This window comes from Apium graveolens, chromosome 8, assembly GCF_009905375.1.
Source record: "Apium graveolens cultivar Ventura chromosome 8, ASM990537v1, whole genome shotgun sequence".
Lineage (NCBI taxonomy): Eukaryota > Viridiplantae > Streptophyta > Magnoliopsida > Apiales > Apiaceae > Apium > Apium graveolens.
The window spans coordinates 135,433,774-135,455,802 of NC_133654.1; the positions used below are offsets into that span (position 1 = coordinate 135,433,774).

General features: G+C 37.5%; 1 non-coding gene across 1 annotated transcript; it reads right to left on the reverse strand.

The window, feature by feature from the left end:
• Positions 1-6,206: 6,206 nt before the first annotated feature.
• LOC141681778 (small nucleolar RNA R71) lies at positions 6,207-6,313 on the reverse strand. Its single transcript, XR_012559202.1, has one exon. It is a non-coding gene; the product is annotated as a small nucleolar RNA R71 (small nucleolar RNA).
• Between the last annotated feature and the right edge of the window lie 15,716 nt (positions 6,314-22,029).

Below are 22,029 nucleotides of genomic sequence, written 5' to 3' on the forward strand. Positions count from 1 at the left end.
GAATAAAATCTTATTGCAGATGATAACATCTTTTTGATCGTCTAACGACATCCATATTGATGTAGTTATTAATTTCTCCTTTATTATCTTCCTTCCTTCTCTTGGCTCTTATCTCGAACCTTTAGTTCTTGAAAACGTTCTTCTCACTCGTATGTGCAAATAACATTTTATTTCTCTTATCCATTGCAAAGAGCATATTTGTCCAATTAAAGCCTCGCACACTTGCCGTAACATTGCGCTGATTGCGCTAAACTTCTGAATTTTACTGGTGTCCTTACTTCCTCTAAATTTCTCATCGTTTTGACTTCAGATCTGAAAATCACATCATAATTTGACTTAATCTAATTGGAATCGATTTCCATCTAACTGACCATAAGTTGGTAAAATTAACCAATTAACTCTTTTAATTGATCAATCGGACCAAGTGATGGCTAGCTAAATGAAATCAGAGACCAATTATATAAAGTCAGTTTGGCTACAACCACTTCTTTCAAGATCCGAGATCGCAATCATTTGGAGTATCAACATGAATATTAATAACACACGGAAGTATACTTTTGCCTTTAAAAGTAGGGTATTTCTATAAATTTGGGCAGCATCTCCTCTACAATATGGACTACCAGTCGGACTCAAGCCGACACCAACAATTAACCGAACAAATCAACCCACCATCATGAACTCATCATTTCACCATACTTCATAACATATCATACTAATATCTACATATACTACTGACTAACATAGCATACATCTTTTTATAAAACTGGGGACATAACCATGCCTTTCGTTTATTCCTTCAAACTATCTCGGAACTCCATTAATGAATATAAAATTATTCTGCTATTTCTTAAAAACCTTATTCTAGTATTCTTCTAGTTCATCATTAAGCTCTTTAATTAACAATTTATATGACTTATACCTGTTCATAAATCCATTCTATAAAAATCTTTTAATCTTATTTCTCCACGGCTCATACTTGTATATGGATATTTATAAGAACTTATACAACATCTTTTATCCGATCAAACAAAACCTCTACCCCTGAGAATATGCGCTTTTTTCATTAGTTAACTTGTCTAATTTTTTATAATCAACACATGGTCTTAATTCAAACAAACGTAATTTATGAAAACTCATTTGGTTCTAAAGTGTTACTTCTTAAAAGATTTCGCAGTTAGATCACCATTTCTTCATCTTCCTTTGTATCTTTTCACATGGAACCTTCTTCACTGGCCTAGTTATAAGTATTGAATTTACCATAACTAACTTACTTGGGTTAGGAGTCTTAACAGTCCCTTGAAGAACATGCTTGAGATTTATCGTACTCGAGATTTCTTCGATTTTTGAAATTTCATGACAAACATCTCCCCGTGATTGAAGTATGTTTCACCTTTTTACGTATTAATCGCTTGTCTGGGTCATTGTTGAGAATTCCTTCATCTACTTTTGTTGTCCCATCAATCGAATGCCTCGTCTGATGTATGCCACTTCACTTTCTTATTTCTATGGTTAATTTCCGCTTTTGATTGATGTCTTTGTAACAACCACGTTATTGGCATGGTGGTTCTTCTTTGCACAGACATGTCCACCATTTATTGACTTTTAATCATCTTTATACTCAACAAGTAATTCCATCCGCTACACGAGTTATTTTACTTCTTTTACAATGCTCAAAGAGTAGGCTTTATACAAGAAGAGAATTTATGAATATGATTCTGATTGGAAATCTTTTGTAAGGAATAAGATTACAAGAGAACAATTGGAAGGATCTATAAATCAATAAGTCGTAATTGAAAAGGAAAGAATGAATGATGATTTAGATATGAATGAGACAACCATATTTGTATTCAAGATGGCCATTCTTTCAAACTATATGGCATACATCACATGATTAGGTGGCGTCCCACCAGACTCTTCGTCAATTCGACAAAGCGTCACATCATAACACTACTTGTCTCGTTCAAAAAGAAATATTCTGAGAAGAGAAATAATTTGAAAGGAATACAACAACTTTTCTTCTCTTCTTGTCTCATATATTTATTACTGAGAGAAGCTCACACGTGTTCAAAAAATCAAGAAGAGTATACGCAATGGGGGAAAAGAATGACACCGATGGTCGCCATCTACGTTTCGCAGATGCATACTTTTAGGGCTCGTTCGAGTAAGAAATTCCAGATCCATGTCAGATGATAGATTCGAAATATCTTCTAGATATACCTTTAACATCTTAATAATTTGAGCGTAATTATCTTCTCGTTGGATTTTCCGTCTTAACTTCTTTTTTCATTCTTGCCATATAGTTTTCGTATTTTTAGCATCATGCTTCCATGTTTGATACGTTGGTAATTCGACCATAATCGTGTTCTTTCGGAATTTGTAATCATAATTTCTAATTTCTTCTAGGTTGCGTAGCGTAATCATTGATCCTTCAACGCCTCGACTCCGTCGATAGAAATATTATTCTTCTTCAATCATCTGGAAGATTCCTCCATTTTCTTCCATCATCCTCGAGCTTCTTTTGGGTTAATGAACACATTTTAAACTTTAATCGTTTCATAGATTGGAAAAATAATATTTCTGCACGTTGATTCGATTGTTGAAATTATTAAACAAGGTTTGCACTCTTTTTCGAGAAAATTTTAAACTTATAAGTGGATTTTATATCCACTTGGAACGCTTTATTACAAGCTTAAATTGGTGTTTTGGACTCAAGTTGTTGGTATTTTGATGTGTTTTTGTGTTATTTCCTTTCAGGTATCAGTTAAATAAAGAAATGAGCTTTTAAAGGAAATATGATAAAAATTAATCAGAATTGGAATCCTAGGCCATTGTCAAGTTGTATATAATCTCGTTAGCTTCGCGTGGAAAGTTGAATCGCCTAATTCTGACGAGTAGAACTCAAGTTATGGGCAAAATAAGATTCATCAGAATTTTCCAGAAAGGCTGCAGGCGCCCGCCTGCTGGTGCCAGGCGACCGCGTGCTAGCAGGCGCCCGCCTGCTGGTGCCAGGCGCCCAAGTGCTGATGCGCGGCTAATTTCGCTGATTTTCCTAAAAAACCCTATTTGAGTGAAATTTGACGATTTTAAGGGTCCAAGTCCAATATGGGCTTATATATACTTAAAAAAAGGTTTTCATCATCCGGGAAGATTGGGAGATCAAGGAGAAGACCTAGAAGTACAAAACAACTCCGAAAAAGAAGATTTTGTTTTCTATTTGTGACTCTTTGAAAATAGTTGTAACTTTGGATGCTCGTTTCTATTCTTGTTGAACCTAGACCTTTTTTATTCGTACTTTGATTATTATTCAGTTTATTAAGACCTTGTTTTATACCATGCTTTCATTGGAACCCATGATGACGATGAGTTCAATTATGGACTAATCGTTATCATAGGATTCTAGGGGATTTACTTATGGATTTCAATAATTAATTTGTTTCGATATCTTGGTGTGTGGTGATTGATTGATATCATAGTATTGGTTGTGCTTATTCGTCTTATGTGCGTAGCTAACATATAAGATAGCGTGTTAATCTCTATTGAAGCGACAGTGAATATAGAGGTTTAGAACTTGCCATGCTAGCATAGGTTCATGTATTTGTTATGCATGATTCGTAGGTAATTTTAACCATCTTACTTGCCCTATGTAATCACGATAGATAACTTGCGCATTAAACCGTTATGTTTTTAATTCTTATAGACATATAAGGACTAAGCATAATTGGTGTTTATTCAACTTCTATCTCTTTTGTGGATGCTTGGTAGTAGGGTATTCGTACAATGAAATTTGGCGTTTACTAGTTTCGTGTTATCTGATTAGTGTCATCACCATTACATACTAAGGTTAAGAACAATAAGGCTATTGAATGAAGTATTTAATGAAGTTAGAATCCCATGTTTGTCATACATAGTAATTCAACCTTAGTTCTCTTAGTTATAATTGTTAGTTTAATCTCTTAGTTTAATCAAAACCCAATTTTTTATTTGTCTTAGCATCGAGCGATAACCATATATTGTTGCATAGGTGCATAAATTGAACTTAACCTAAACCAGTCTCTGTTGGAACGAATCTGATTTATATCTTATTGATAAGTGGCATTTTATACCACTTAGAACGTCTTAAAATGGCTTGAATTGGTGTCTTGAAATCAAGTATTTTGTGTATTTAATGCGTTTTTCTAGTGTTTATGCATTTCAGGGTATTAGTTGCATTTCGGGGGAGGAATCATCAAGAATAAGCCTTGGCATGTGTTCACCATTGCGAGAGGAAAGAAACGGGCAGATTACGGCGAAGAAACGGAGAAAAATCAGATTTTTTTTCCAGTAGAGGTCTGAGCGCCCGCTCAGCATTGCTGAGCGGCCGCGCAGCAAGCTGAGCGCCCGCTCAGCTATGCTGAGCGGCCGCGCAGGTTCGGGAAAAAAGATATAATATTTCTGGAATTCTACTTCTGTTTGGTTTCCACTTCTATGTAATCTGAGTTTTATGGGACTATTATATAAGTAGATTTGAGACGTTTTCATAAAGGTGGATTGAAGAAGATTGTGTTTTTACGCAAGGAGCGAAGGAGATAAGGAAGAAGACCGATTTAGTACACCGCAACGAAGAGGAAACATATCTTCTTGTGATTCTTGTTTCGTTGTAACGTTGGATGCTAGTTTTCTTGCTTTGAACTTATTTACTCTTGTGACGTACTCTGTTTTAATATAATTAGTTTAGTTATTATTTTCTTGTGTTTGTTTATCATGATTTCATATGAACCCATGATGGCGATAAGTGCTATTATGGGCTAATCGTGATCATGGGGTTGCAACGGATTTATTATGGAATTCTTTAGTTAATTGTTTAATACTTTAGTGTGTGATGATTGTATGATATCTAGTATTGGTTGTGCGTATTCGTCTTATGTGCGTCGCGAACATATAAGATAGGGTGTTAATCTCTTGTGAAGCGACGGTGGATCTTGAGATTTAGAACTTGCCATGCTAGCATAGGTTCCTGTACGTTGTGCATGATTAGTGGATAACTCTAACAATTTTATTTGTCCTATGTAATCAAAAGGGATAACTTGTGCTTAAATCGTTGTGTTGTCAATTTCTGTAGATATATAGGAACTCAACATAATTGACGACTATTCAACTTCTATCTTAATTGTGGATGCTTGGTAGAATGGTATTTGTACAATGAAAGTTGGCTTTTATCAGTTTCGTGTTATTCGATTAATATCATCACTGTCACATGCTAAAGGTAATAACAATGGCTTTTGAAGGAAGTAATAATGAAGTTGTGATCTCATGAGTGTTTTATTATTGATAAATTGAAGTGTTAGTTAAGTGATTAATTAAGTAGTTAATTATAGTTAATATTTAATCAACAATTTTGAGTGTTAGTATCTTAACATTGAGAAGTAATCATACATTGGTGAGTGAGTTTAATTAGACAATAATTTGGTCTGAGTCTCTGTGGGAACGAACTAGAAAGTATTCTATATTACTTGCGAACGCGTATACTTGCGTGAATATTAGCGCGTGTTTTCGCCCTAACAAGTTTTTGGCGCCGCTGCCGGGGACTCGGCGTAATTGTTTAGTTTATGTACTTACCATCATTGGTCATTAGGACTCAGTGATTAGGACGTAGTAGTTACTTATTTTTTCCGGTTGTGTTTCAGGTACTTTAGCAAACGTTTATGCAAACTCGTTCTCGTGCTCGCAAGAGGACTTTAGATACAGCTGAGGAGACAGACGAAGTTCTTGATATTTCGGAGAAGTTAGATTTTGAGGATTCGGATTCAGGAATTGAGCAGAAAGAACCAGTAAACATGGGAGATCGTATTGTTCAAGCTGATCCAGCTCTTATGGATTTTTCTCGGCCTAAAATTGATGACATTCAGTCAAGCATCCTTCATCCGGCTATTCAAGCTAACACCTTTGAAATCAATCCGGGCACTATTCAGATGGTGCAGAATTCTGTTTCTTTTGGAGGAGCGGCAACTGAAGACCTCAACATGCACATAAGGAATTTTGTCGAGATCTGCAGCACTTTTAAGTATAATGGCGTGACTGATGAGGCTATCAAGTTGAGGCTTTTCCCATTCTCACTGAGGGACAAGGCTAAAGACTGGTTACATTCTGAACCAGCTGGGTCCATCACTACGTGGCAAGATCTTGCGCAAAAGTTTCTGGTGAAGTTTTATCCGATGGCAAAGACTGCTGGTATGAGGAGTGCTCGTACTCAGTTTGCGCAGCAACCTACAGAATCTATGTGCGAGGCTTGGGAACGCTACAAGGAAATGTTGAGAAAATGTCCACATCATGGAATGCCGGATTGGATGGTGATCACTGGTTTCTATAATGGTTTGGGGGCCCAATCTCGACCCATGCTCGATGCAGCAGCTGGAGGCGCCTTATGGGCTAAAAGCTATACTGAGGCGTATAATCTTATAGAGACGATGGCTGCAAATGAGCATCAAAATCCAACTCAGAGGATGACGTCAGGCAAGGTAGCAGGTATTCTGGAAGTTGATGCAGCCACCGCTATTGCAGCCCAGCTCCAAGCGCTATCAATGAAGGTTGATTCTCTGGCTACATATGGAGTTAATCAAATAGGTATAGTTTGTGAGCTTTGTGCAGGTTCTCATGCTACGGATCAGTGTTCTCTTGTCAATGAATCTGTTCAGTATGTGAATAATTATCAGCGACAACAACAGCCTGTGCCAGCGACCTATCATCCTAACAACAGAAATCATCCAAATTTCAGCTAGGGGAATAATCAGAATGCTATTCAGCCACCATATCAGCAAGGAGTGAGTAAATAGTTTAACCCACCTGGATTCCAGCAACCACAGCAGTATGCTACAAGGAAATCATATCCTCAACAGAGAAGTACAGCTGCACCTACTAGTGCTGATTTTGAGGAACTTAAGCTGTTGTGCAAGAGTCGGGCGGTTTCTATCAAGACCTTGGAAAATCAAATCGGCCAATTAGCCAATGCAGTGCTCAATCGTCAACCTGGCACTCTTCCCAGTGACACGGAAGTACCAGGCAGGAAGGAAGCTAAAGAGCAAGTCAAGGCTATTACCTTAAGGTCTGGAAAAGTGGTTGATGCTGAAAAGGCAAATGAAGGAGAAGCTGAAATTAGGGATGAAGAATCTAAGCAAAAGGAGAAAGCGGCGGAACCAAGGAAGACTACTGTTGAACACACTCTGCCGGAGGCTAATACAGGGGAGAAACAGCTCTATCCTCCACCACCTTTTCCTAAGAGATTGCAGTAATAAAAGCTGGATAGACAGTTCGGGAAGTTTCTGGAGGTGTTCAAGAAACTTGACATCAATATACCTTTCGCTGAGGCTCTGGAACAAATGCCTAGTTATGCGAAGTTTATGAAGACTATTCTTTCAAGGAAGGTGAAACTGGATGACCTTAAAACCGTTGCTCTCACGGAAGAATGCAGCGCTGTTCTGCAGCAAAAGTTACCACCAAAACTGAAAGATCCAGGAAGCTTCACCATTCCTTGCACCATTGGCAATCTGACATTTGACAAGTGCCTTTGTGATTTGGGAGCAAGCATTAATCCGATGCCGTTGTCGATCTTTAAAAAGCTGGATCTACCTGATCCAAAACCCACATACATGTCACTACAATTGGCTGATCGTTCTATTACTTACCCAAGGGGCATAGTTGAGGATGTGCTCGTCAAGGTGGATAAGCTCTTCTTTCCTGCAAATTTTATTATTCTGGATTTTGAGGAAGACAAGAAGATTCCCATAATCTTGGGAAGGCCTTTCTTGGCTACTGGCCGTACCTTGATAGATGTGCAAAAAGGTGAACTTACTATGCGGGTCCAAGATCAGGATGTGACCTTCAACGTATTCACGGCAATGAAATTCCCTACAGAAGATGAGGAGTGCTTAAAATTGGATGTGATTGATTCTGCGGTTACTTCGGAACTCGATCGCATGCTAATGTCTGATGCATTAGAAAAGGCCTTAGTGGGGGATTTTGACAGCGATGATGAAGATGGCAACGAGCAATTACAATATCTGAACGCTTCTCCCTGGAAGCGAAAGCTGGATATACCATTTGAATCTCTTGGTACTTCTGACTTTAAGAATGCTAAAGGGAAGCTCAAACCATCAATAGAGGAAGCACCTACCTTGGAGCTTAAGCCATTACCTGAACACTTGAGGTATGCTTTTTTAGGTGATTCATCTACGTTACCTGTTATTATTTCATCTGACCTTTCAGGTAGTGAGGAAGACAAGCTCTTAAGGATTTTGAGAGAATTCAAATCGACTATAGGATGGACCATAGCAGACATCAAGGGGATAAGTCCTTCATATTGTATGCATAAAATTCTGCTAGAGGAAGGTAGTAAGCCAACTGTGGAACAGCAGCGAAGACTGAATACCCTCATGAAGGAGGTGGTGAAGAAAGAAATTCTGAAATGGCTGGATGCAGGCATCATTTATCCTATTTCTGACAGCTCGTGGGTGAGCCCCGTACAATATGTACCTAAGAAAGGAGGTATCACTGTGGTCGCAAATGAAAAGAATGAGCTCATCCCTACTCGAATAGTTACAGGATGGAGAGTATGCATGGATTATAGAAAATTGAATAAAGCCACAAGGAAGGATCACTTCCCTCTTCCATTTATTGATCAGATGCTTGATAGATTGGCGGGTCATGAGTATTTTTGTCTTCTGGATGGTTATTCCGGGTATAATCAGATTTGTATTGCACCAGAGGATCAGGAAAAGACTACCTTCACTTGTCCATTTGGCACGTTTGCTTTTCGTAGAGTTTCATTTGGGTTATGTGGCGCCCCGGCCACTTTTCAGAGATGTATGATGGCTATATTCTCTGACATGATTGGAAATAACGTCGAAGTGTTCATGGACGACTTCTCCATCTTTGGACATTCATATGATGAATGTTTGAATAATCTGCGCGCCGTACTCAAACGATGTGTGGAAACTAATTTGGTGCTCAATTGGGAGAAATGTCATTTTATGGTGCGTGAAGGCATTATCCTTGGGCATAAGGTCTCTAGCAAGGGTCTGGAGGTGGACAAAGCCAAGGTGGGAGTCATTGAAAATCTTCCCCCACCTAATTCTGTGAAAGGAATCCGTAGTTTTCTTGGTCATGCGGGTTTTTATCGGCGATTTATCAAGGACTTTTCAAGAAGAGTTTGATCACTGCACCAGTTATTACAGCACCAGATTGGACAGAACCGTTTTAGATGATGTGTGATGCGAGTGATTATGCGGTAAGTGCAGTTCTGGGACAGCGCAAGAAAAACCTCTTCCATGTGGTCTACTATGCGAGTAAGACTTTAAATGGTGCCCAATTGAACTACACCACTACTGAGAAGGAGCTTTTGGCTATAGTCTTTGGTTTTGAGAAATTTTGATCTTATCTACTTGGTACGAAAGTAACAGTATTCACTGATCATGCGGCTATTCGCTATCTGGTTTCCAAGAAGGATTCGAAGCCGAGACTCATTCGTTGGGTGCTTTTACTTCAGGAATTTGAGTTAGAGATCAAAGATAAAAAAGGTACTGAGAATCAAGTAGCTGACCATCTCTCTAGATTGGAGAATCCCGATTCTACTTCACAAGATAGGACGTTAATCAATGAATCTTTTCCGGATGAGCAGTTGTTTGCAATTCAGGAGGAAGAACCATGGTTTGCAGATATTGTAAACTATCTCGTCAGCAATATAATGCCTCCTAATTTGACATCCGCTCAAAAGAAGAAGTTTCTACATGAGGTGAAGTGGTATATGTGGGATGAACCATATTTGTTTAGACAGGGAGCTGACCAGATCATCAGGAGATGTATCCCGTTCTGTGAGACGGAGGGGATATTACGAGACTGCCATTCCACGGTTTATGGTGGACACTATGGTGGTGAGAAGACGGCAGCTCGTATTCTGCAAGCAGGGTTTTTTTGGCCTACTTTGTTCAAGGATGCTCATCAATTTGTTTTAAGGTGTGATCGTTGCCAAAGAGTGGGAAATTTGTCAAGGAAGGATGAGATGCCATTAAATGTGATGCTTGAAGTCGAGGTCTTTGATGTGTGGGGAATCGATTTCATGGGGCCTTTTATCTCGTCTTGCAATAATCAGTACATCTTGCTGGCAGTCGATTATGTCTCAAAACGGGTCAAAGTTAAAGCTTTACCGACAAATGATGCAAAGGCAGTACTAAATTTTCTTCATAAGCAAATTTTCACAAGGTTTGGAACACCTCGGGTAATCATAAGTGATGAAGGATCGCATTTTTGCAACCGTAAGTTCACTTCTATGATGCAGCGTTATAATGTAAATCATCGAGTAGCTACTGCCTATCATCCGCAAACAAAAGGTCAAGCGGAAGTGTCTAACAGAGAAATAAAGCGCATTCTAGAGAAGGTTGTTTGTCCGTCAAGGAAGGATTGGTCTTTAAAGCTCGATGAAGCTGTTTGGGCTTACAGAACAGCATACAAAACTCCACTTGGGATGTCACTGTTTCAGTTAGTGTACGGTAAGGGATGTCATCTACCTGCGGAGCTTGAGCATAAGGCCTACTGGGCATTGAAGAAGTTGAACCTGGATTTAGATGCAGCTGGTAAGAAAAGAATGCTTCAGCTTAATGAACTTGATGAATTTCGACTTCAAGCGTACAAGAATAACAAAATGTATAAGGAAAAGGTGAAGAGGTGGCACGATAGGAAGCTACATCCTAAGTTATTTGTGCCAGGGCAACAAGTTCTCTTATTCAACTCTCGGCTCCGACTTTTTCCTGGGAAGTTGAAATCAAGGTGGTCTGGACCTTTTATTGTCAAAACTGTGTTTCCACATGGAGCGGTGGAAATTTTTGAGAATGATTCGGACCAAGCATTCAAGGTTAACGGTCAGCGGTTGAAGCACTACTATGGGGACATGGCAAACCGAGAAGTGGTTAGTGCCATTTTGTTGACTACTTGAGAAGGGTACGAAATGTCAAGCTAATGACGAAAAAGAAGCGCTGCATGGGAGGCAACCCATGAATTATTGTTACAGGAACCCTTAGAAGTTAATAACCTATCCAAAAACACAAAAAAATCAGAAAACAGGGGCTGAAAAAGATTTTTTCCAGTGACCCCCCTGAGCGCCCGCTCAGCATTGCTGAGCGACCGCTCAGGGGTCGAGTACCAGAATGTTTTTTACAGTTCAGAAAAAAAAACAAAAAAAAACACAAAAACAGTTTTAGCCCATAAAACCCACGATTTGTTCCCACTTACACACTTTTATTCACGAATCAATGGCACCCAAGAGAGCACGCACTATTGACAGCAGCAGCACAGTTCCTACTGCTGATTCATCGAGGGGTACTGCTGCAAGGCCTCGGTTAACTGGCAGAGCAGCGGAGGAGGAGTACACTAGGCTTTTGGGGAAGCCGATTCTCAAGGAGAGAGGGTTTTTACCATCGGGGAGGGATGGTGAGTTGCTGCCCATGATTGCAGAGAAGGGGTGGATAGCTTTTTGTGAGTCACCCGAAGCGGTACCGATGAGCGTTGTTCGCGAGTTCTACGCGAACGCGAAGGCCGAAAAGAATGGGTTTTCTGTGGTCCGAGGGCTGACGGTTGATTATCATCCTGCGGCGATTCGCCGTGTGATTGGACAGCGAGACAGGAAGCCCGATGAGGAGAACTAGAATGAAAAGACTGCTGAGGATTTTGACTTGGATTTGATTTGTGCGACTCTCTGTCGACCGGGCACACTTTGGACCTTCAGGACCGACACTAATGAGTATCGTCACTTTCCGGCGATCGCCATGAACAGGTATGCCCGTGCATGGAATGCATTTATTTGTGCTAATATTTTGCCTTCTTCGCATGCACACAAGGTCACAGTTGAGAGAGCACAATTGTTGTGGGGAATTCTGAATGAGGAGTACTATGTGGACCTTGGTGAGTTTATCTACCAAGGAATTCTGAAGTTTTTGAGGGGAGCGAAGCATATGAACATCCCTTATGCATCCACGGTTACGAAGCTATGCCAAGCAGTGGGAGTGAACTGGCCGGCTCATGAGCAATTGCAGTTGCCGGCAGCTCCGATTGATTCTGGCACTCTGAATGGGATGCAGGAGTGGACCGATGGTGAGCCTGAGGAGCATGGGCTGGGTTATCGTCTTCCAGGAGGGCGTCCAGCACGAGGTGCTACCTTGGCATTTCGGGGGAGGAATCATCAAGAATAAGCCTTGGCATGTGTTCACCATTGCGAGAGGAAAGAAACGGGCAGATTACGGCGAAGAAACGGAGCAAAATCAGATTTTTTTCCAGTAGAGGTCTGAGCGCCCGCTCAGCATTGCTGAGCGGCCGCGCAGCAAGCTGAGCGCCCGCTCAGCTATGCTGAGCAGCCGCGCAGGTTCGGGAAAAAAGATATAATATTTCTGGAATTCTACTTCTGTTTGGTTTCCACTTCTATGTAATCTGAGTTTTATGGGACTATTATATAAGTAGATTTGAGACGTTTTCACAAAGGTGGATTGAAGAAGATTGTGTTTTTACGCAAGGAGCGAAGGAGATAAGGAAGAAGACCGATTTAGCACACCGCAACGAAGAGGAAGCATATCTTCTTGTGATTCTTGTTTCGTTGTAACGTTGGATGCTAGTTTTCTTGCTTTGAACTTATTTACTCTTGTGACGTACTCTGTTTTAATATAATTAGTTTAGTTATTATTTTCTTGTGTTTGTTTATCATGATTTCATATGAACCCATGATGGCGATAAGTGCTATTATGGGATAATCGTGATCATGGGGTTGCAACGGATTTATTATGGAATTCTTTAGTTAATTGTTTAATACTTTAGTGTGTGATGATTGTATGATATCTAGTATTGGTTGTGCGTATTCGTCTTATGTGCGTCACGAACATATAAGATAGGGTGTTAATCTCTTGTGAAGCGACGGTGGATCTTGAGATTTAGAACTTTCCATGCTAGCATAGGTTCATGTACGTTGTGCATGATTAGTGGGTAACTCTAACAATTTTATTTGCCCTATGTAATCAAAAGGGATAACTTGTGCTAAAATCGTTGTGTTGTCAATTTCTGTAGATATATAGGAACTCAACATAATTGATGATTATTCAACTTCTATCTTAATTGTGGATGCTTGGTACAATGGTATTAGTACAATGAAAGTTGGCTTTTATCAGTTTCGTGTTATTCGATTAATATCATCACTGTCACATATTAAAGGTAATAACAATGGCTTTTGAAGGAAGTAATAATGAAGTTGTGATCTCATGAGTGTTTTATTATTGATACATTGAAGTGTTAGTTAAGTGATTAATTAAGTAGTTAATTATAGTTAATATTTAATCAACAATTTTGAGTGTTAGTATCTTAACATTGAGAAGTAATCATACATTGGTGAGTGAGTTTAATTAGACAATAATTTGGTCTGAGTCTCTGTGGGAACGAACTAGAAAGTATTCTATATTACTTGCGAACGCGTATACTTGCGTGAATACTAGCGCGTGTTTTCGCCCTAACACTTATAATACTTGTGAACGCGTATATTTGCATGAATTTTAACGCGTATTTTCGCCCTAACAAGTTTTTGGCGCCGCTGCCGGGGACTCGGCTGCCGGGGACTCGGTGTTAATTTTTAGTTTATGTGCTTGTCATCAGTGGTCATTAAAGTTCACTGACTCGGACTCTTTTACTCTCACGGTTTATTTGTTTGTGTTTCAGGTACTCAGTACAATGGGAGATCCAACAGCAAGAACGAAAGCCTTGATGGATTTTTCTCAACCCAAGATCAATGACATTCAATCTAGCATTGTCCGGCCAGCTATCACAGCTAATACCTTTGAGATCAAGCATGGCATAATCAATGGGTGCAAAATTCAATCCAGTTTGGGGGTTCTCCAACTGAAGATCCCAATAAGCACATTAGGGATTTCATTGAGATCTGCGACACCTTCAAGTTCAACATTGTTTCTAAAGATCCTTTGAAGCTGAAACTGTTCCCATTCTCTTTGAGGGACAAGGCTAAGAGTTGTTTACACTCTCTACCAGCTGGTTCGATTACTACTTGGGAAGATCTTGCTCAGAAGTTTTGTTAGGTCCCAAATTATCGTAGAAGGGGGGTTGAATACGATAATCACTAAATTAAAAATTCTTTCGAATCTTTAGCGGATAAAATATTTAGTGCTTGGTTAGTGGTTTCGTGTTCTTGAGAGGAATAGTATTTGGAACGATAAAAACAAGGAACACAAAATATTCGGGGAAATATATATTCGTATATAAATCCTCGAGGGGGTCGCTACACTCCGGTAAATAAATTAACCGGCTACAATCTAAGAACAATAAAATGTTCCTAGCTACTACAAAGATTTACAAATTAAATCCTATACAATAATCTAACTTTTGTTTGTACTAGGATTTAATTACCGGGTAACGATTATAATGCCCCTAAGAATATACAAGAATTGATTCGGGCATTATAACGTTACTCCGGTGAGAAATTAAACGGATATACAAAAAGCTTGAGCTTCTCTGTAAATCAATGCTGCCATTTTCTCACCTCTCTTGGGAGAGAAGATGAACAGAAAAATGATCCAAAAAAAATGAATGGCTGGCTATCTTCTGCTGCAAAGTGTAGACTTTATCCACAATAAATTGTGTGGCTGAGGTTGAGAGCTTCTGTGTGGCGACAACTTTTTCTGTGGTGACAGGGAATATTCTATTATGTGGCGACAGCTACTAGTACATGCAAAATAGATTATTATTAATCTAACACCCCTGTGGCGACCATAGGGGTTACTAGCATATATTAAAGACACCACAATCAACTTGTGTGGCGACAGGTTAACACAAACGAAACAAACTAACTAAAACAAACAACATGTACTTGGTTGTTTTCTTTTATTTGTTTTTCCTTTTCATTTTCTTTTCTTTTCATTTTCATTTTCTTTTCCTTTTTGTTTTCTTTTGTTTTCTTTTCTCTCCTTTTTTTGTTTCTTTTCTTTTTCTCTTTTTTTGTTTCTTTTCTTTTTCTCTTTTTTTGTTTCTTTTTTTTTCTTTTTTTTTCTTTTCTTTTTAAGTTTAAATTGTAATTAAATTAATTTATAAAATAAACTTAAATATAACTTATATAAATAAAATAATTTAGATTTATAAAATAAACTTATTTGAAGTTTATAAGATAAATCATTTTAAGTTTATTAAATAAATTATATTAAAGTCCATTAAATAATTTATTTAATTTAAGAATTAAACTTTGAGCTTCGCCAGTCCCCTGAGCTATTTGGTTGTATATCCCGTGCACCTCTTGTCGTACTTTAACAGATAAACGTTCAATCCAAGTACATTCCTCAACTTAACAATCCTTCTGTAAATAATACCCAGATTCCTTTCACGAGCTGTTGACGCCTAGTGCAACTGGTCTGGTTCACAGACGACTAACCCCGATTCAGGTTTTCGTATTATAGCCTTGATTACATTGTTAAGCTTGCCTCAACTTTATTGCTTCAGACACTGACTGACAATAAACAATTGTACTTTCACTGGAATCTTTTCTGGGTACTTTAGACAACGTTTTCATTAACCACTGTCTATACCCTGTCTTCAATTCTTCATATTCCTATGCTTCGAGCACTGTCTATCTTCAATCAATGCCAATACATTGAAATCTTCCGATAGCACTTGTATACTGAATCTTCAACCTTTCTGAAACCCTGAAAGTCTTTAACCTTTGTTTTTTACTGAGGCATGATCATATTAATGAACTTCTTTCACTGACCTGTAGACAGACTTCAGGCTTTCTTCTAATCTTTTGATTCTTCGTATTTGCCTTATCTTCATTCTTCCTGATTTCTTGTGTAGACGTAGTATTATTAACCTGTCCTATTCTGGTGTTGTTATTGTGTCGAGTTATCATGTAACTGTTCATACAGCTACGCAGTCTAACCAACAATCTCCCCCTATTTGATTGTTAAACTTAACAAACAAATTAAATAGAGAGGATAACTCAACTAACAACTAGAAAAAGTAATGTACCAGGACTTGTAAATAATGCTACTGGTTTTCTGGATCAAATACTGCATTTCCAGATTTCTTGAGTAACTGAAATGAAAGATGCTTGTTCCTCTAGCACTGAACTGATCTTCAAGTAGTTTCATCTTCATTTCTTTGGTTCTTCAACTCTCTGCTAGATAATACTTCTCAGTCTTGAAATAATTATCAGCAGCTTCTTTTGTACAACCACATTTCTTGTTGAGAAGCGCATATCTCTCTTGCTTCTCCCCCTATGAGAGTCAACTGCTTAAAGGAGATCACCTTCGTCTACCACCTCTCCCGTATAATAGGATCCGCAGATAAGAACTAATGGTACTCCCCTTTTGGAAAACAGCTTCTCCCCTTATGAAGAATAATGATTAACCAAACCACTTCTTCTGATGTTGTGTGATGTACACGTGCTTTACCTTTTTCCTCCTCCCTGCTATTTCCCCCCCCTAGTTGAGGAATCCTCCAAACTATTATATAAGCTTTTATCTCCCCCTTAGAGAAGGAATTTATGCTGTTGTCTGAAGGAGTTCTCATATGTTACTTGGTTGGAAAAGAAATAACAAGGCATAGTCTGATCAACCATGTCCCTTTAAATGCTGCAAGTATGACTTCACTGTTGATCATCCTGTTAACCAAACTTCCCAACTCCTTATACCTCCCAAATGTGAGATCACCATGTGTTACCAATTGTGAGCTCCCAAAGGTCCCGAAGTATTCTAATCCAATCTGTAAATGTTAGGTCCCTAAGAGTTAGGTTCCAATCATAAACAAATTCGAGACCCGAAGTATCAAGAACCATGTTTAGGGATAGGGAATGGGATATGGTTTTTGTCTTTCTTCCTCACTGTGAGTGTGTAATTCTATTTCGTGTACCTCACAAGTGTTTCACTCTTCTCTCCACTCGTGTTTACACTCATTCTCACAAGTGTATCACTCCTCTCAAAGCTCCAAAATCCAGTTGTACCTGCAAGGAAAATCACCTTAGCCATCCTTAAGGAGGTCACATGTGGTGCAATGAGAGTTCGCAAATCCCCATCCTTGTTAGACTCGTCAGATGAATCTGAGTCATAATCTACAAGTTGCTAGTTTCCCTTTTAGGGTTCCATTTTTGAACTCTGGGAAGGTAAACAATGATCCAAATAATTTAGCATAAAGATTAAAGTTTCCTTCTAATGTCTGTGAAGACATTTCCTTGTGACTCATAAGGTAATATCTGAATCATTGTCGACAAGTTGCCGATCTGCACCTATGTCAGATCCACTATCCGTAGATACATCCAGGTTTATTAGTCCTGGGGAGGTAGACACTGACCACTGACATATGGCTTATTGGATCAGTATCCTCTCCTAACACCTGCAAAGGCAATTGGTCCATTAAAGAACCTTGAACAATTGAATCTGACCGTAAAATGATCGAAACTCTTGTTTCCGTCAACTCTTCCTTGGTGTGTGTAACCTTTCCTTGTGCATCAATAATTGTTTATGTTTGAGGTGGTGACACTACATCGGATACCCTGGCCAACAGGCGAATTTCAATAGACGCACCCTGTTGAGAGGATGAATCTAGTAACTTTTTTTGTGCCTTTTCAACCATTACATCTTTTTGAGAAGATGTATGGGGGCTAGCAGTTGTCTTGTTTTAAATACTACTCATCTTTGTAGGAGACAGAACTGCTGGGTTGACGTCAGAACCTTTCTTATGTGGTGCACTAAGGCACTTTCTCCCTCACGCTCATTCATACTTCATTTTGGAAATATAGAGATAAAATGCACTTAAGATCTATAATGAATGAAAATTATGCATTTAATCTTTTGAGAGAAATGATGTACAATAGTGATTTCAAAAGATTTTAATGAAATAAGCAATCACCAATGTAGAAAGAAGTTTGATTTTCTCCTAAAATTGTTCGAGTGCACAAGTCTATTTTTATGCCTAAAAAGATAAATGATTTGATAAGACACAGACTGATGACCTAGCAGTATTAAGAAGAGAAAGGAAGATTTTGTCTTTCAATATGAATGAGTTTTTGAAACATTGATCACTTAGGGTAAAGTCTAAGCAATTCTCATTCATGTCAAAAACTCCATAATCTATTTTTATAAAATTATAATCAACAACATTGTGTATTGATAAATAATCTTAATAAGACTGACTATGCTGCTAATTTCAAATTGTAGTGAATCTGTTAGATATAGCAACTCATATAAATTCACTAGAACTTAAAATCTCACAATTATCTGTAATAAAATATTAACAATATATCATTGACTGATACTTGTTAAGTATTTTAGATACCAATAATTATGTTGCATCCTATTTTAAATCTTAAAATAAGATATCAATGAATTAAATACCAATTATCTATCAAAAAGACATCAGCATTCAATTTCATATATCATATAATTGTTAACTCCTAACAACTGTAATATGTCAAACAATATTGGTTCGATAAATAAAGCAACATTAACCAACATTGTCTTGTTTATAATCTTAGAAAAATGTTCTAAGTTCCATATACTTTGATCTATTGAGTATTGCATCTATTATCAAAGTGATTAGGAGTTTGCAAATAAGTATAAAAATTATTCTAAGTGGACAACATATGGTTACTTCTAATAAAGCAATCAAACATTTACCATAGTTGTACTTCAAGAGATATTTTTACACTTTTTATATTAGTATAAGTGACTGAGGATAAACATTGATTACTTAGAGGAGTTCTAAGTAATGTCACAAATACTAATACTTCACAATTAGTTAATAGTTAAACTCTTAACTAAGTATCATTGACCGATATGAGTCCAAAATTAGCATACAACTAATCATGCTACAATCATGATTCTGATTTCAGTGAATTCTTGAGATGTAAACATTGCTAAATTCACTAAAACCAAAATCTCATAATTAACTTATAACACATAAGTTACAATCAATATACTAGATATCAATTGTTGACAGATTTAGTTACAATCAATCATGCTGCTTATTTATTTTAAGTTGGTTTGAATTATGGAGCAAATAAAATCATTGAATTGCTTCAATTTCCATAATCCAAACTACCTAAAATAAATAATAAATAAATACTAAATATCTATGAGTTAGATAATAGCACTTAAATATTTTCATAATTATCCCTGAATAATCACAAATAGGATATATGACTTATATACATGGCAATCACTCTCCGGATAATTAGTAATTTTAGAAATACTTTCTAAGCATATAAAATATTGAGAGTTTTATACACATAACTTACAAAATAGTTCAACTTTCAATATCAGTGATTTTAGAAATAAGCATTGATTACTTAGAACAAAAATTCTAAATAATATCACTAATACTTAAAGTATCACAATTATTCGTACATGATACAAATAACTATTCTGTATATTATTTTAATATAATTTAAATTATGAGACTAATATGAAATGGAATTATCCACAATCATAATTTAAATAAATTAAAATAGTATTCAAACTTAATGCTATAATGCTTAAGTACCAAAAATGTATATGACATTGTAATCATGATAATCAAGATAATAGCACTAAGTACGAGGTACTGGATTACTGATAAATTCACAAGTCCTTTAAATATTGAAGATTTAATACTTGTGAACTTATATTAAAAATTCCTTACGGATGGGATTTCCAACTAATATGCAATGAATGATATCCCACACTTACCAACCCATCTTGAAAAATTAACTTTATCAAGTGATTTAATAAATGTTTCTGTCAGTAACTCTTTAACTAAAAGACATGCTCTCGAATTAAATGATACCTGGTGTAAAGGTACCTTGTCATAGAGTGTTCACAGAGTTGTTGGATTTGAAGTTGTTTCTTATTATAACAGGAAATCAATCTTCTTCCACGAAGTTGACAGCTTCCTGAGAGGCTTCTCCTGTCACTTAAGTTGACAGCTTCAGAGATGCTTCTCCTATCTTTCTTACAACCTGCATAATATGTATCTATATAGCCAAACATGTTAAGCATAATATCTTTAAGGTACTTTACTCCAAGAGTTGGTAGTCCCTTAAGATATCTAATAATCTTGTTAATAGCTATAAGATTGGATTTTCTAGGATCCACTTGGAACCTTGCACATTGGCATCTAAAAAATATTACATGTTGTCTATTAGCATTTGAGTAAAAGAGTGAGCTTGTCATACCTCTATAGCTTATCATTATACCTGAGTTGCACTGATCAAGCTTTAGTGGTTTCCGTTGGTAAGTAGTCTTGGCATGTTCAGAATCTTCCAAATTTTGCATCTTCAAAAGATCCTTAACTTACTTGTATTTCCATCATTCTTTTGGTTTACTTGTGCTCCTAAAAGAATTGTTCTTTTGGCTTGCTTGAGCTCCTAAAAGAATTATTCTAATGGTCTGCTTAAAGTAATCCCAAAAAGAATTGTAACATTTCCAACATGCTCCTCCATACCTACTCTGCAATTACTTAGCAAATAATCTTGCACAAGTTTTTGTTAGTAGACCAACATATAACATTATCATTATATCAGAGCACATATATAACATTATGTTTATGCCTAGTGATAAGAGAGTTATTAATATGAAGACTCTACTAGTTCATATTAAACTATAACTTCAGTTATAGTGCCATACCATGTCCTTAACGATTGCTTGAGTAGTATACTAGTTCATACCAACTTGAAGTGAGCTTGTGAAGAAGAGATATACGTATTCCAATAGATCTACCACTGCAAAGTCCATGAACTATTGGGCATTGACTTCCTCTTTTGACTCACCAACCAGGAGTGCAGTTGTACACATCTACCAGAGTCCAATTCCAAGTGTAATGTGTATCAGGTGCCTGATATGTCATAATATCCTCAAGTCTCGTCACTAGTGCTATCTGTTAGATATTGTTTCCTGATAATAACCTAGCATCCAGTTTAGCCTTGTCCCTCATAACAATGCCATTGTCATCTAGTTTGACTTCTGGTTATCCTTGTACCAATTACAATATTGTCATTTGGTTTGGATACCAGCTTCCCTATAATCTGCTTGCTGACTGATTGAGCTCATCTTGCTTTGCAATCACCCAATCAATCCGGATCTATCAGAGCTTCTGTAACTTTCTTAGTTTCTTCTTCAGATAGAAAACTAGAGAAATAATCATTCGCACTCAGTAGCCCTGCTAATCATTACTCCACCATCTGGATCACTTAAGAACTAGACTATAGAAATAGACTTGACATCTAACCCTTTGTCTCAGCAGATATGCTCTTGATGTGTCCTCTGAATTTTCAATGTGGTGTTGTGTCTGACTAGTTGATCCTTCTTTTGCTCCCCTTAAGCTGTTGCTGGGATTTGCTGAAAATCCTTACCCTTGCTGTCTGGCTTCATTGAAATAATGAGTTGTGTTATACACTGCCATTCCACTGCTTGGATATGGATCATCAATACCATCAATTTCTCCTTAAACAGCTTGGAGCATTGAGTTGTTGAACTGTGCACTTAGACTTTTAATCATCTTCTATTGATCAACCACAAATGCCCTGTAGGTTATAGACTCCACTGAGTAGCCATGGAAAATATCCTAACTATAGAACATTTTCTCCAAACACTTTGAGGTTATCCAGTGTTTGCTTCTATTGGCCATTAACTCATTAGTGGTCTTCATGTATACAACATGATCAAAGCTTGATCTAACTTGTTGCAAACTTTATTGACTGTTCCAGCCCTTTTGTATTTAGGAAGTCTTAATTAGCTTGATATTTCCATTGTAGCTTTAATCAAGTTCTGGTTCTTCCTTTGTACCACTCCATTTTGACACGTAGCTCCCAGTGCTGAATATGTCTCTACAGTTGCTTCCAGTTTGATCTCTTGATATGATCAATCACCATCTTTGATGTCTTATCTTGAGAATGCACAAACAACAACTTTATGTTAAGAGTAGTCATCCACCATCACTAAGTTATGTCTTTACTTTGATGTGATGTTGTCTTTGACTCCTCTTTCTGATATGCCTCAC